At 41.9% G+C, this 14946-nt stretch overlaps 1 long non-coding RNA gene across 1 annotated transcript; it reads right to left on the bottom strand.

Moving 5' to 3' along the window:
* Nucleotides 1-12625: 12625 nt before the first annotated feature.
* Nucleotides 12626-14577, bottom strand: LOC128515743 (uncharacterized). The gene is made up of 2 exons (XR_008356701.1): nt 14500-14577; nt 12626-12948 (listed from the first exon to the last, which is right to left on the bottom strand). It is a non-coding gene; the product is annotated as an uncharacterized LOC128515743 (long non-coding RNA).
* Between the last annotated feature and the right edge of the window lie 369 nt (nt 14578-14946).

Below are 14946 nucleotides of genomic sequence, written 5' to 3'. Positions count from 1 at the left end.
GGGCTACGGGCGCCCCGTACCTTTGAGAGGGTGGGCTACGGGTGCCCCGTACCTTTTCATGTCGTGGTCATGGGCGAACCGTACCTTTTCGTGTTGTGGTCATGGGCGACCCGTGCCTTGCCTGGATCATACAGGCGAACTGTGATACCCTTTAGAAATGGTGCTTTTTTGGATGCGATACCTGTAATACCTGTTCAAAATAGTACCTTTTTGGATGCAATACCTGTAATACCTGTAAATACCTTTTCTCAATGTGGTTACTGGCGACCCATACCTTTCAGAATGATACCTTTTTTGGATGCAATAGCTGTAAAGTCATTTTCTCCGTGTGGTTACTGGCGACCTGATCCTTTTAACTTGCTATTTTTTTAAGGTTTGGTACCATACCTATTTTTTTTATAAACTACACACATATCTTTGTTCAGTTTTGTTGTGGGTGTAACATTAGTACATATGTACCTGTCTGTGGACTGGTGGTTGTGGCACAGTGCTGACCGATGGTACAGGTGTGTAGGTGTTGCTGGTGGCGAGCGAAGGGGTGTTCTGCTGGCACTGCTCCCTTTTGTGAGTCAAGAACGCCGGCAAGGAGTCGAACTGCTTCTTACACACAGGAAGACATCGTCATCATCTGGCATGTCCATGAATGTGAACGCCGAGATGGCAGACATGAGAACTTCGTCGCTCACCAGAACGTTGCCCGGCACCAGGATGTGTGCGGGCGGCGACGGCGGCACCGTGATGTACGTCGAGACCTGCACACAGACAAAACACGAAAACCTGAAGTACACAAAATTAAACCGCACACCCTTTAAGTTTCCAATGTTTTGTTTTATTTGATCACCAGTACCTTTGTCAGTTTTTTTCAACACCATAGTACCCTTATTTTTTGATCACCAGTATCTTTCAGTTTCTTTGAACACCATAGTACCCTTTTTTTGATCTTTAGTTTTTCATTGAACACCTTTGATCACCATAGTTTTTCATTGAACACCATAGTACCCACAACACCCTTTTTTGATCACCAGTACCATTCAGTTTTTCATTGAACACAACCCCTTTTGGATCACCAGCACCTTTTTCAGTTTCTTTGAACACCATAGTACCCTTTTTTGATCACCAGTACCATTCAGTTTCTTTGAACACCATAGTACCCCTATTTTTTGATCACCAGTACCTTTTTCAGTTTTTCATTGAACACCACAACACCTTTTTGGATCACCAGCACCTTTTTCAGTTTCTTTGAACACCATAGTACCCTTTTTTGATCACCAGTACCATTCAGTTTCTTTGAACACCATAGTACCCTTATTGTTTGATCACCAGTACCTTTATCAGTTTTTCATTGAACACCACAACACCTTTTTGGATCACCAGCACCTTTTTCAGTTTCTTTGAACACCATAGTACCCTTTTTTGATCACCCATACCATTCAGTTTCTTTGAACACCATAGTACCCTTATATTTTGATCACCAGTACCTTTTTCAGTTTTTCTTTGAACACCATAGTACCCTTATTTTTTGATCACCAGTACCTTTTTCAGTTTTTCTTCAAACACCACAACACTTTTTTTGATCACCAGTACCATTCAGTTTCTTTGAACACCATATTACCCTTATTTTTGTTTTAAGTTAATCAAAATCCGCTTTGCGTTTTGGTTTATTCCTGTTTAAAGAGCAGGATCACCCGAGTGGTTTATTTCACCTGGGAGTTTGAAGCACTTACCAATACCATTCTTTAGGGTCTCCGGCGATAAATTTCGAAGAAAAGAAAAAACCTGTAAAGTCACAAATCTTTGGTTATACATGTATACAGAGCATCAAGAACATTCTCAGACAAGAACAGCGATCACAATTAAAAGTAGCTGTTTGTACACAGGTGATTTTAAAAAGACACCATAACGTAGTTTGTCAGATATTTTTAAAGATTACAACACGTATACCTTTTTTTTGTCAACAGATCACTTGCATTTTTTTAATGTTGTTTACATGAGGCATGAGACTACGGGCACTCCCCACACCATGCTCCACGATGAGACTACGGGCACTCCCTGTACCGCATTCCACGATGAGACTACGGGCACTCCCCTTACCGCACTCTGGGTCAAGGCTACGAAAACGCCCCGTACCGCGCTCTGGGACTAGGCTACGAACGCTTCCCGTACCGCACTCGCCGCGAAAAGCCTATGAGCAAGCCCCCGTACCGCTGCAGAATGTGACTACGGTACCTATCCTTTTGCTGGGGTTACGGGCCCCCGTACTATTCTTTTGCTTGGCACCTTAGCGGGAGGGGCTGCCGAGTACTTTTGCAGGAAGGGCTACGGGCCCCCGCACCTGCCCGAGGGGCTACGGGTGCCCCGTACCTTTGAGAGGGTGGGCTACGGGTGCCCCGTACCTTTTCATGTTGTGGTCATGGGCGAACCGTACCTTTTCGTGTTGTGGTCATGGGCGACCCGTGCCTTGCCTGGATCATACAGGCGAACTGTGATACCCTTTAGAAATGGTGCTTTTTTGGATGCGATACCTGTAATACCTGTTCAAAATAGTACCTTTTTGGATGCAATACCTGTAATACCTGTAAATACCTTTTCTCAATGTGGTTACTGGCGACCCATACCTTTCAGAATGATACCTTTTTTGGATGCAATAGCTGTAAAGTCATTTTCTCCGTGTGGTTACTGGCGACCTGATCCTTTTAACTTGCTATTTTTTTAAGGTTTGGTACCATACCTATTTTTTTTATAAACTACACACATATCTTTGTTCAGTTTTGTTGTGGGTGTAACATTAGTACATATGTACCTGTCTGTGGACTGGTGGTTGTGGCACAGTGCTGACCGATGGTACAGGTGTGTAGGTGTTGCTGGTGGCGAGCGAAGGGGTGTTCTGCTGGCACTGCTCCCTTTTGTGAGTCAAGAACGCCGGCAAGGAGTCGAACTGCTTCTTACACACAGGAAGACATCGTCATCATCTGGCATGTCCATGAATGTGAACGCCGAGATGGCAGACATGAGAACTTCGTCGCTCACCAGAACGTTGCCCGGCACCAGGATGTGTGCGGGCGGCGACGGCGGCACCGTGATGTACGTCGAGACCTGCACACAGACAAAACACGAAAACCTGAAGTACACAAAATTAAACCGCACACCCTTTAAGTTTCCAATGTTTTGTTTTATTTGATCACCAGTACCTTTGTCAGTTTTTTTCAACACCATAGTACCCTTATTTTTTGATCACCAGTATCTTTCAGTTTCTTTGAACACCATAGTACCCTTTTTTTGATCTTTAGTTTTTCATTGAACACCTTTGATCACCATAGTTTTTCATTGAACACCATAGTACCCACAACACCCTTTTTTGATCACCAGTACCATTCAGTTTCTTTGAACACCATAGTACCCCTATTTTTTGATCACCAGTACCTTTTTCAGTTTTTCATTGAACACCACAACACCTTTTTGGATCACCAGCACCTTTTTCAGTTTCTTTGAACACCATAGTACCCCTATTTTTTGATCACCAGTACCATTCAGTTTCTTTGAACACCATAGTACCCTTATTTTTTGATCACCAGTACCTTTTTCAGTTTTTCATTGAACACCACAACACCTTTTTGGATCACCAGCACCTTTTTCAGTTTCTTTGAACACCATAGTACCCTTTTTTTGATCACTCATACCATTCAGTTTCTTTGAACACCATAGTACCCTTATATTTTGATCACCAGTACCTTTTTCAGTTTTTCTTTGAACACCATAGTACCCTTATTTTTTGATCACCAGTACCTTTTTCAGTTTTTCTTTAAACACCACAACACTTTTTTTTGATCACCAGTACCATTCAGTTTCTTGGAACACCATAGTACCCTTATTTTTGTTTTAAGTTCATCAAAATCCGCTTTGCGTTTTGGTTTATTCCTGTTTAAAGAGCAGGATCACCCGAGTGGTTTATTTCACCTGGGAGTTTGAAGCACTTACCAATACCATTCTTTAGGGTCTCCGGCGATAAATTTCGAAGAAAAGAAAAAACCTGTAAAGTCACAAATCTTTGGTTATACATGTATACAGAGCATCAAGAACATTCTCAGGCAAGAACAGCGATCACAATTAAAAGTAGCTGTTTGTACACAGGTGATTTTAAAAAGACACCATAACGTAGTTTGTCAGATATTTTTAAAGATTACAACACGTATACCTTTTTTTTGTCAACAGATCACTTGCATTTTTTTAATGTTGTTTACATGAGGCATGAGACTACGGGCACTCCCCACACCATGCTCTACGATGAGACTACGGGCACTCCCTGTACCGCATTCCACGATGAGACTACGGGCACTCCCCTTACCGCACTCTGGGTCAAGGCTACGAAAACGCCCCGTACCGCGCTCTGGGACTAGGCTACGAACGCTTCCCGTACCGCACTCGCCGCGAAAAGCCTATGAGGAAGCCCCCGTACCGCTGCAGAATGTGACTACGGTACCTATCCTTTTGCTGGGGTTACGGGCCCCCGTACTATTCTTTTGCTTGGCACCTTAGCGGGAGGGGCTGCCGAGTACTTTTGCAGGAAGGGCTACGGGCCCCCGCAACTGCCCGAGGGGCTACGGGCGCCCCGTACCTTTGAGAGGGTGGGCTACGGGTGCCCCGTACCTTTTCGTGTTGTGGTCATGGGCGAACCGTACCTTTTCGTGTTGTGGTCATGGGCGACCCGTGCCTTGCCTGGATCATACAGGCGAACTGTGATACCCTTTAGAAATGGTGCTTTTTTGGATGCAATACCTGTAATACCCTTTCAGAAAGGTACCATTTTGGACGCAATACCTGTAATACCTGTTCAAAATAGTACCTTTTTGGATGCAATACCTGTAATACCTGTAAATACCTTTTCTCAATGTGGTTACTGGCGACCCATACCTTTCAGAATGATACCTTTTTTGGATGCAATACCTGTAAAGTCATTTTCTCCGTGTGGTTACTGGCGACCTGATCCTTTTAACTTGCTATTTTTTTAAGGTTTGGTACCATACCTATTTTTTTATAAACTACACACATATCTTTGTTCAGTTTTGTTGTGGGTGTAACATTAGTACATATGTACCTGTCTGTGGACTGGTTGTGGCACAGTGCTGACCGATGGTACAGGTGTGTAGGTGTTGCTGGTGGCGAGCGAAGGGGTGTTCTGCTGGCACTGCTCCCTTTTGTGAGTCAAGAACGCCGGCAAGGAGTCGAACTGCTTCTTACACACAGGAAGACATCGTCATCATCTGGCATGTCCATGAATGTGAACGCCGAGATGGCAGACATGAGAACTTCGTCGCTCACCAGAACATTGCCCGGCACCAGGATGTGTGCGGGCGGCGACGGCGGCACCGTGATGTACGTCGAGACCTGCACACAGACAAAACACGAAAACCTGAAGTACACAAAATTAAACCGCACACCCTTTAAGTTTCCAATGTTTTGTTTTATTTGATCACCAGTACCTTTGTCAGTTTTTTTCAACACCATAGTACCCTTATTTTTTGATCACCAGTATCTTTCAGTTTCTTTGAACACCATAGTACCCTTTTTTTGATCTTTAGTTTTTCATTGAACACCTTTGATCACCATAGTTTTTCATTGAACACCATAGTACCCACAACACCCTTTTTTGATCACCAGTACCATTCAGTTTCTTTGAACACCATAGTACCCCTATTTTTTGATCAACAGTACCTTTTTCAGTTTTTCATTGAACACCACAACACCTTTTTGGATCACCAGCACCTTTTTCAGTTTCTTTGAACACCATAGTACCCTTTTTTGATCACCAGTACCATTCAGTTTTTCATTGAACACAACACCTTTTTGGATCACCAGCACCTTTTTCAGTTTCTTTGAACACCATAGTACCCTTTTTTGATCACCAGTACCATTCAGTTTCTTTGAACACCATAGTACCCCTATTTTTTGATCACCAGTACCTTTTTCAGTTTTTCATTGAACACCACAACACCTTTTTGGATCACCAGCACCTTTTTCAGTTTCTTTGAACACCATAGTACCCTTTTTTGATCACCAGTACCATTCAGTTTCTTTGAACACCATAGTACCCTTATTGTTTGATCACCAGTACCTTTATCAGTTTTTCATTGAACACCACAACACCTTTTTGGATCACCAGCACCTTTTTCAGTTTCTTTGAACACCATAGTACCCTTTTTTGATCACCCATACCATTCAGTTTCTTTGAACACCATAGTACCCTTATATTTTGATCACCAGTACCTTTTTCAGTTTTTCTTTGAACACCATAGTACCCTTATTTTTTGATCACCAGTACCTTTTTCAGTTTTTCTTCAAACACCACAACACTTTTTTTGATCACCAGTACCATTCAGTTTCTTTGAACACCATAGTACCCTTATTTTTGTTTTAAGTTAATCAAAATCCGCTTTGTGTTTTGGTTTATTCCTGTTTAAAGAGCAGGATCACCCGAGTGGTTTATTTCACCTGGGAGTTTGAAGCACTTACCAATACCATTCTTTAGGGTCTCCGGCGATAAATTTCGAAGAAAAGAAAAAACCTGTAAACTCACAAATCTTTGGTTATACATGTATACAGAGCATCAAGAACATTCTCAGGCAAGAACAGCGATCACAATTAAAAGTAGCTGTTTGTACACAGGTGATTTTAAAAAGACACCATAACGTAGTTTGTCAGATATTTTTAAAGATTACAACACGTATACCTTTTTTTTGTCAACAGATCACTTGCATTTTTTTAATGTTGTTTACATGAGGCATGAGACTACGGGCACTCCCCACACCATGCTCCACGATGAGACTACGGGCACTCCCTGTACCGCATTCCACGATGAGACTACGGGCACTCCCCTTACCGCACTCTGGGTCAAGGCTACGAAAACGCCCCGTACCGCGCTCTGGGACTAGGCTACGAGCGCTTCCCGTACCGCACTCGCCGCGAAAAGCCTATGAGCAAGCCCCCGTACCGCTGCAGAATGTGACTACGGTACCTATCCTTTTGCTGGGGTTACGGGCCCCCGTACTATTCTTTTGCTTGGCACCTTAGCGGGAGGGGCTGCCGAGTACTTTTGCAGGAAGGGCTACGGGCCCCCGCACCTGCCCGAGGGGCTACGGGTGCCCCGTACCTTTGAGAGGGTGGGCTACGGGTGCCCCGTACCTTTTCATGTTGTGGTCATGGGCGAACCGTACCTTTTCGTGTTGTGGTCATGGGCGACCCGTGCCTTGCCTGGATCATACAGGCGAACTGTGATACCCTTTAGAAATGGTGCTTTTTTGGATGCGATACCTGTAATACCTGTTCAAAATAGTACCTTTTTGGATGCAATACCTGTAATACCTGTAAATACCTTTTCTCAATGTGGTTACTGGCGACCCATACCTTTCAGAATGATACCTTTTTTGGATGCAATACCTGTAAAGTCATTTTTTCCGTGTGGTTACTGGCGACCTGATCCTTTTAACTTGCTATTTTTTTAAGGTTTGGTACCATACCTATTTTTTTATAAACTACACACATATCTTTGTTCAGTTTTGTTGTGGGTGTAACATTAGTACATATGTACCTGTCTGTGGACTGGTGGTTGTGGCACAGTGCTGACCGATGGTACAGGTGTGTAGGTGTTGCTGGTGGCGAGCGAAGGGGTGTTCTGCTGGCACTGCTCCCTTTTTTGAGTCAAGAACGCCGGCAAGGAGTCGAACTGCTTCTTACACACAGGAAGACATCGTCATCATCTGGCATGTCCATGAATGTGAACGCCGAGATGGCAGACATGAGAACTTCGTCGTTCACCAGAACGTTGCCCGGCACCAGGATGTGTGCGGGCGGCGACGGCGGCACCGTGATGTACGTCGAGACCTGCACACAGACAAAACACGAAAACCTGAAGTACACAAAATTAAACCGCACACCCTTTAAGTTTCCAATGTTTTGTTTTATTTGATCACCAGTACCTTTGTCAGTTTTTTTCAACACCATAGTACCCTTATTTTTTGATCACCAGTATCTTTCAGTTTCTTTGAACACCATAGTACCCTTTTTTGATCTTTAGTTTTTCATTGAACACCTTTGATCACCATAGTTTTTCATTGAACACCATAGTACCCACAACACCCTTTTTTGATCACCAGTACCTTTTTCAGTTTTTCATTGAACACCACAACACCTTTTTGGATCACCAGCACCTTTTTCAGTTTCTTTGAACACCATAGTACCCTTTTTTGATCACCAGTACCATTCAGTTTCTTTGAACACCATAGTACCCTTATTGTTTGATCACCAGTACCTTTTTCAGTTTTTCTTTGAACACCATAGTACCCTTATTTTTTGATCACCAGTACCTTTTTCAGTTTTTCTTTAAACACCACAACACTTTTTTTTGATCACCAGTACCATTCAGTTTCTTGGAACACCATAGTACCCTTATTTTTGTTTTAAGTTCATCAAAATCCGCTTTGCGTTTTGGTTTATTCCTGTTTAAAGAGCAGGATCACCCGAGTGGTTTATTTCACCTGGGAGTTTGAAGCACTTACCAATACCATTCTTTAGGGTCTCCGGCGATAAATTTCGAAGAAAAGAAAAAACCTGTAAAGTCACAAATCTTTGGTTATACATGTATACAGAGCATCAAGAACATTCTCAGGCAAGAACAGCGATCACAATTAAAAGTAGCTGTTTGTACACAGGTGATTTTAAAAAGACACCATAACGTAGTTTGTCAGATATTTTTAAAGATTACAACACGTATACCTTTTTTTTGTCAACAGATCACTTGCATTTTTTTAATGTTGTTTACATGAGGCATGAGACTACGGGCACTCCCTGTACCGCATTCCACGATGAGACTACGGGCACTCCCCTTACCGCACTCTGGGTCAAGGCTACGAAAACGCCCCGTACCGCGCTCTGGGACTAGGCTACGAACGCTTCCCGTACCGCACTCGCCGCGAAAAGCCTATGAGCAAGCCCCCGTACCGCTGCAGAATGTGACTACGGTACCTATCCTTTTGCTGGGGTTACGCGCCCCCGTACTATTCTTTTGCTTGGCACCTTAGCGGGAGGGGCTGCCGAGTACTTTTGCAGGAAGGGCTACGGGCCCCCGCACCTGCCCGAGGGGCTACGGGCGCCCCGTACCTTTGAGAGGGTGGGCTACGGGTGCCCCGTACCTTTTCATGTTGTGGTCATGGGCGAACCGTACCTTTTCGTGTTGTGGTCATGGGCGACCCGTGCCTTGCCTGGATCATACAGGCGAACTGTGATACCCTTTAGAAATGGTGCTTTTTTGGATGCGATACCTGTAATACCTATTCAAAATAGTCCCTTTTTGGATGCAATACCTGTAATACCTGTAAATACCTTTTCTCAATGTGGTTACTGGCGACCCATACCTTTCAGAATGATACCTTTTTTGGATGCAATACCTGTAAAGTCATTTTCTCCGTGTGGTTACTGGCGACCTGATCCTTTTAACTTGCTATTTTTTTAAGGTTTGGTACCATACCTATTTTTTTATAAACTACACACATATCTTTGTTCAGTTTTGTTGTGGGTGTAACATTAGTACATATGTACCTGTCTGTGGACTGGTGGTTGTGGCACAGTGCTGACCGATGGTACAGGTGTGTAGGTGTTGCTGGTGGCGAGCGAAGGGGTGTTCTGCTGGCACTGCTCCCTTTTTTGAGTCAAGAACGCCGGCAAGGAGTCGAACTGCTTCTTACACACAGGAAGACATCGTCATCATCTGGCATGTCCATGAATGTGAACGCCGAGATGGCAGACATGAGAACTTCGTCGTTCACCAGAACGTTGCCCGGCACCAGGATGTGTGCGGGCGGCGACGGCGGCACCGTGATGTACGTCGAGACCTGCACACAGACAAAACACGAAAACCTGAAGTACACAAAATTAAACCGCACACCCTTTAAGTTTCCAATGTTTTGTTTTATTTGATCACCAGTACCTTTGTCAGTTTTTTTCAACACCATAGTACCCTTATTTTTTGATCACCAGTATCTTTCAGTTTCTTTGAACACCATAGTACCCTTTTTTGATCTTTAGTTTTTCATTGAACACCTTTGATCACCATAGTTTTTCATTGAACACCATAGTACCCACAACACCCTTTTTTGATCACCAGTACCTTTTTCAGTTTTTCATTGAACACCACAACACCTTTTTGGATCACCAGCACCTTTTTCAGTTTCTTTGAACACCATAGTACCCTTTTTTGATCACCAGTACCATTCAGTTTCTTTGAACACCATAGTACCCTTATTGTTTGATCACCAGTACCTTTTTCAGTTTTTCTTTGAACACCATAGTACCCTTATTTTTTGATCACCAGTACCTTTTTCAGTTTTTCTTTAAACACCACAACACTTTTTTTTGATCACCAGTACCATTCAGTTTCTTGGAACACCATAGTACCCTTATTTTTGTTTTAAGTTCATCAAAATCCGCTTTGCGTTTTGGTTTATTCCTGTTTAAAGAGCAGGATCACCCGAGTGGTTTATTTCACCTGGGAGTTTGAAGCACTTACCAATACCATTCTTTAGGGTCTCCGGCGATAAATTTCGAAGAAAAGAAAAAACCTGTAAAGTCACAAATCTTTGGTTATACATGTATACAGAGCATCAAGAACATTCTCAGGCAAGAACAGCGATCACAATTAAAAGTAGCTGTTTGTACACAGGTGATTTTAAAAAGACACCATAACGTAGTTTGTCAGATATTTTTAAAGATTACAACACGTATACCTTTTTTTTGTCAACAGATCACTTGCATTTTTTTAATGTTGTTTACATGAGGCATGAGACTACGGGCACTCCCTGTACCGCATTCCACGATGAGACTACGGGCACTCCCCTTACCGCACTCTGGGTCAAGGCTACGAAAACGCCCCGTACCGCGCTCTGGGACTAGGCTACGAACGCTTCCCGTACCGCACTCGCCGCGAAAAGCCTATGAGCAAGCCCCCGTACCGCTGCAGAATGTGACTACGGTACCTATCCTTTTGCTGGGGTTACGCGCCCCCGTACTATTCTTTTGCTTGGCACCTTAGCGGGAGGGGCTGCCGAGTACTTTTGCAGGAAGGGCTACGGGCCCCCGCACCTGCCCGAGGGGCTACGGGCGCCCCGTACCTTTGAGAGGGTGGGCTACGGGTGCCCCGTACCTTTTCATGTTGTGGTCATGGGCGAACCGTACCTTTTCGTGTTGTGGTCATGGGCGACCCGTGCCTTGCCTGGATCATACAGGCGAACTGTGATACCCTTTAGGAATGGTGCTTTTTTGGATGCAATACCTGTAATACCCTTTCAGAAAGGTACCATTTTGGATGCAATACCTGTAATACCTGTTCAAAATAGTACCTTTTTTGCATGCAATACCTGTAATACCTGTAAATACCTTTTCTCAATGTGGTTACTGGCAACCCATACCTTTCAGAATGATACCTTTTTTGGATGCAATACCTGTAAGGTCATTTTCTCCGTGTGGTTACTGGCGACCCTTTCCTTTTAACTTTCTATTTTTTTAAGGTTTGGTACCATACCTTTTTTTTTTATAAACTACACACATCTTTGTTCAGTTTTGTTGTGGGTGTAACATTAGTACATATGTACCTGTCTGTGGACTGGTGGTTGTGGCACAGTGCTGAACGATGGTACAGGTGTGTAAGTGGCGAGCAAAGGGGTGTTCTGCTGGCACTGCTCCCTTCTGTGAGTCAAGAACGCCGGCAAGGAATTGAACTGCTGCTTACACACAGGAAGACGTCATCATCTGGCATGTCCATGAATGTGAACGCCGAGATGGCAGACATGAGAACTTCGTCGCTCACCAGAACGTTGCCCGGCACCAGGATGTGTGCGGGCGGCGACGGCGGCACCGTGATGTACGTCGAGACCTGCACACAGAAAACACAAAGACCTGAAGTACACAAAATTAAACCACACCCTTTAAGTTTCCATTGTTTCGTTTTATTTGATCACCAGTACCTTTGTCAGTTTCTTTGACCACCATACTACCCCTTTTTTTGATCTTCAGTTTTTCCATTAAACACCACAACACCAGTACCAATTTTAGATCATCTTTGAACACCATAGTACTCTTTTTTTTGGTCACCAGGACCTTTTTTTTTTTTTTTTATCTTGGCATGAAATGAGTTGTACCTTGAAGGGGTGTGCAGTAAAATTTTGGTACTAGTTTGTCACATGGTGATAACCAAAACGCAATAAGTAATTGTAATTTAAATTATATAAATTACAATTTCTATGTAATTCATATAATAAAATTCACAATACTCCATCTAATAATTCAACAATTATGCTGCATCATTCCATATGACTTTGTTCATGAATGTGTATTTAAGAAATTAGAATAACTGGGGCATGTAGCCAGGGAAGTAACAAATAACTTTTACCCAGAAGACCTTACGCAGGCAGGAGGCAAGGGATAGAAAACAGAGCAATAGATGAAATTATTATTATTATTATTATTTTTAATTACTAACCTTTTATGTACCAATAATTACTTTATCTGTGGTTAGATAAAGTTTTAATGATTAGGAAAAAGTAAGCAAAGTGGGACCCAAGAACAATCCGTACACAGAGTTCAAGAAATTAAGGAACTTTATTAGAGGGGATAATACAGAAAATGCAGGTAGTGATCCAAAATATAAGCTTTTGGTTCTGCTTTAATTGGAACACAAAGCGCAAAGAGCCAGGCTTCTGCTTTTAAAAGCAGATAAACATAAATCACATCATATTGGAAAAAAAGAAATCAAATTAATCACTAATCTTCAGCAATACCATCCTCAAAGGAATAAGTGCTCTGAAAAGACAATGTTTGTGGCGGTTTGGGTACAGGAAGGTGTAACCACTTGCTCCCAGAAGGATTACAGATGAGAAGATGAGCAGGAAGAGCGCTGCCTGCAAGCTAGAATTAACCAAAAAAAATAAATAAAATAAATTAGTAAACATGGGCCCGATAGAAAATCTGGAAAAATGCACTTTGCACATTAAAAAAAATACTACAACATACTACAACTAAAATTAACCATTACTTTACCAATTTAACTAATATACACAATCTACTATATATGCACAACTAAATAGAATCATGTAATTTTAATTTTTAGTATAAGTTCAAAAAACTAGCAATATATAATCATACCAATAATCAGATCAATGTATTGTTTTAAAATTGAACCAGAGGGATAGTAAAAGGTATATGAAGAATGAATACTAAAACATGATCATACATTGATTTAATTAATCTCTACTCTCAAAATCTATCCTATAAAAATCTCTAAACATTTAAACAAAAAGTCTCAGGGCAATTTAATTAAATTGTAAAAAAAAAAAAAAAAAAAAAAAATCTGAAAGGTTTTACAGGAATTGATTACTGGTTATATATGAAAGAATTTATTAACTTTTTTTATTTCCATCCTATAATCATCAATATCAAACTAGTAGATAAGGTCAAAATCATTTAGTTACAGAAATATGTTTAATATACATTCAATAATTTTGATTATACTTTAAAGTACTAATAGATAAATAACCTCTATACATGTAAAAAATATATAATGGACATTTAAAGACAAATCAAATAAATGAATTATGATAGGAATAGTAAAAATAGAAAACTTGCACTTCAACAAAAGTCACCAACGGTGGTCAATGGTCTGGTCAAGGAAAAACATGAACAAACCAAACCTTCTCCAAAAAAAAAAAAAAAAAAAGAACGCAAGACCTCTTAGGTCTACCCAGACATCAATAAATTTGAGATAAGAAAGAATTATTTAATTGGGAGGTGCTACTTCAATCTGACCTGAGCAAAACTAGCTTACATCTCATGAATATTAAGTAGTTTCTTGACTTAAGGAGGAGCAAACAATGACGTAGTTGTTAGGTGTAGGTATATAAACCATGTAAAATTAGGCAAGTTAGGGAGAATTTTTCCTGTTTGTCTTACTGGTCCAGTGCTGTCCATTTACTTTTGGTTGCAATATACTCTTGCTATTTCAGTACTTGTAGTTATCGATTTTGTTTGGAAAATTGGTATAGTTCACAAAATTTGCCACCTAACTTTTCATCTGGACAGAAGTGTGTCGACGGTCCCGAACACCACTTCCGAACATCTGAACATCAAACTAACTGCACCGCGGTGCGCAAATTAGTGTCGCCGGTGTCTCTAGGTTTCTAATTTATCCAGTTATTTGCCTACATTTTGCAAACTTTGCCAAACGAACTTTCGACGTTATTAAGTTATCGATAACAAAAGTGTAAAGACAAGCCGCGGTAACACTCAGCACCCCTGAGCCGTGTGGAATACCCGCGCTGTGTGTTTATAAACACACTTAATCTGAATAAACACGCGCGCTGTAGAACTGGGAAGAAAACACGCAAAACAAACACTACACACAACTGCTTTTAAGAAACACTAAGCAAACAACCCAAAAATTGCGTAAATTGTAAATGTTACCTTCGTACGGCTCGACTAAGGCCCGAGACATGGCGACGGCACGGATAGTCTCCGTTTCCAAGCGGCAGAACTTTAAATCTTCTTCTTCGTCTGCTTATATTCCGCTTGTTCTTCTTCTACGCTCCCTAGCTAATGTAATCTGTAATATCTGCCATCTTGTGGTCGGTTATGGAACTGCTGGAAAACTTATGACTGATGGCTGAAAAGTCTTTATCACATCTCTATAGTGTAAGGAAAAGTAAGGATTTCAATAACTCGCTATTACACTTATATCGTTACGTTTCAACAGTAAGGACAGTAATCAGACAGTAAGGTTTAAGGTCCTACAATGTATAAAACGTAACGATCTCATAGGAAGAACGAGTTCTGACCAACGTTCTCCGGCAGTTCCAAAACTGAGCACAAGATGGCAGACAATGCATTACACGAGTGAGCTGTCTAGAGTAG

This window comes from Clarias gariepinus, chromosome 28 (genome assembly GCF_024256425.1).
Source record: "Clarias gariepinus isolate MV-2021 ecotype Netherlands chromosome 28, CGAR_prim_01v2, whole genome shotgun sequence".
Lineage (NCBI taxonomy): Eukaryota > Metazoa > Chordata > Actinopteri > Siluriformes > Clariidae > Clarias > Clarias gariepinus.
The sequence above is the reverse complement of the archived record's forward strand: the minus strand, read 5'-3'. Positions and strand labels throughout refer to the sequence as shown.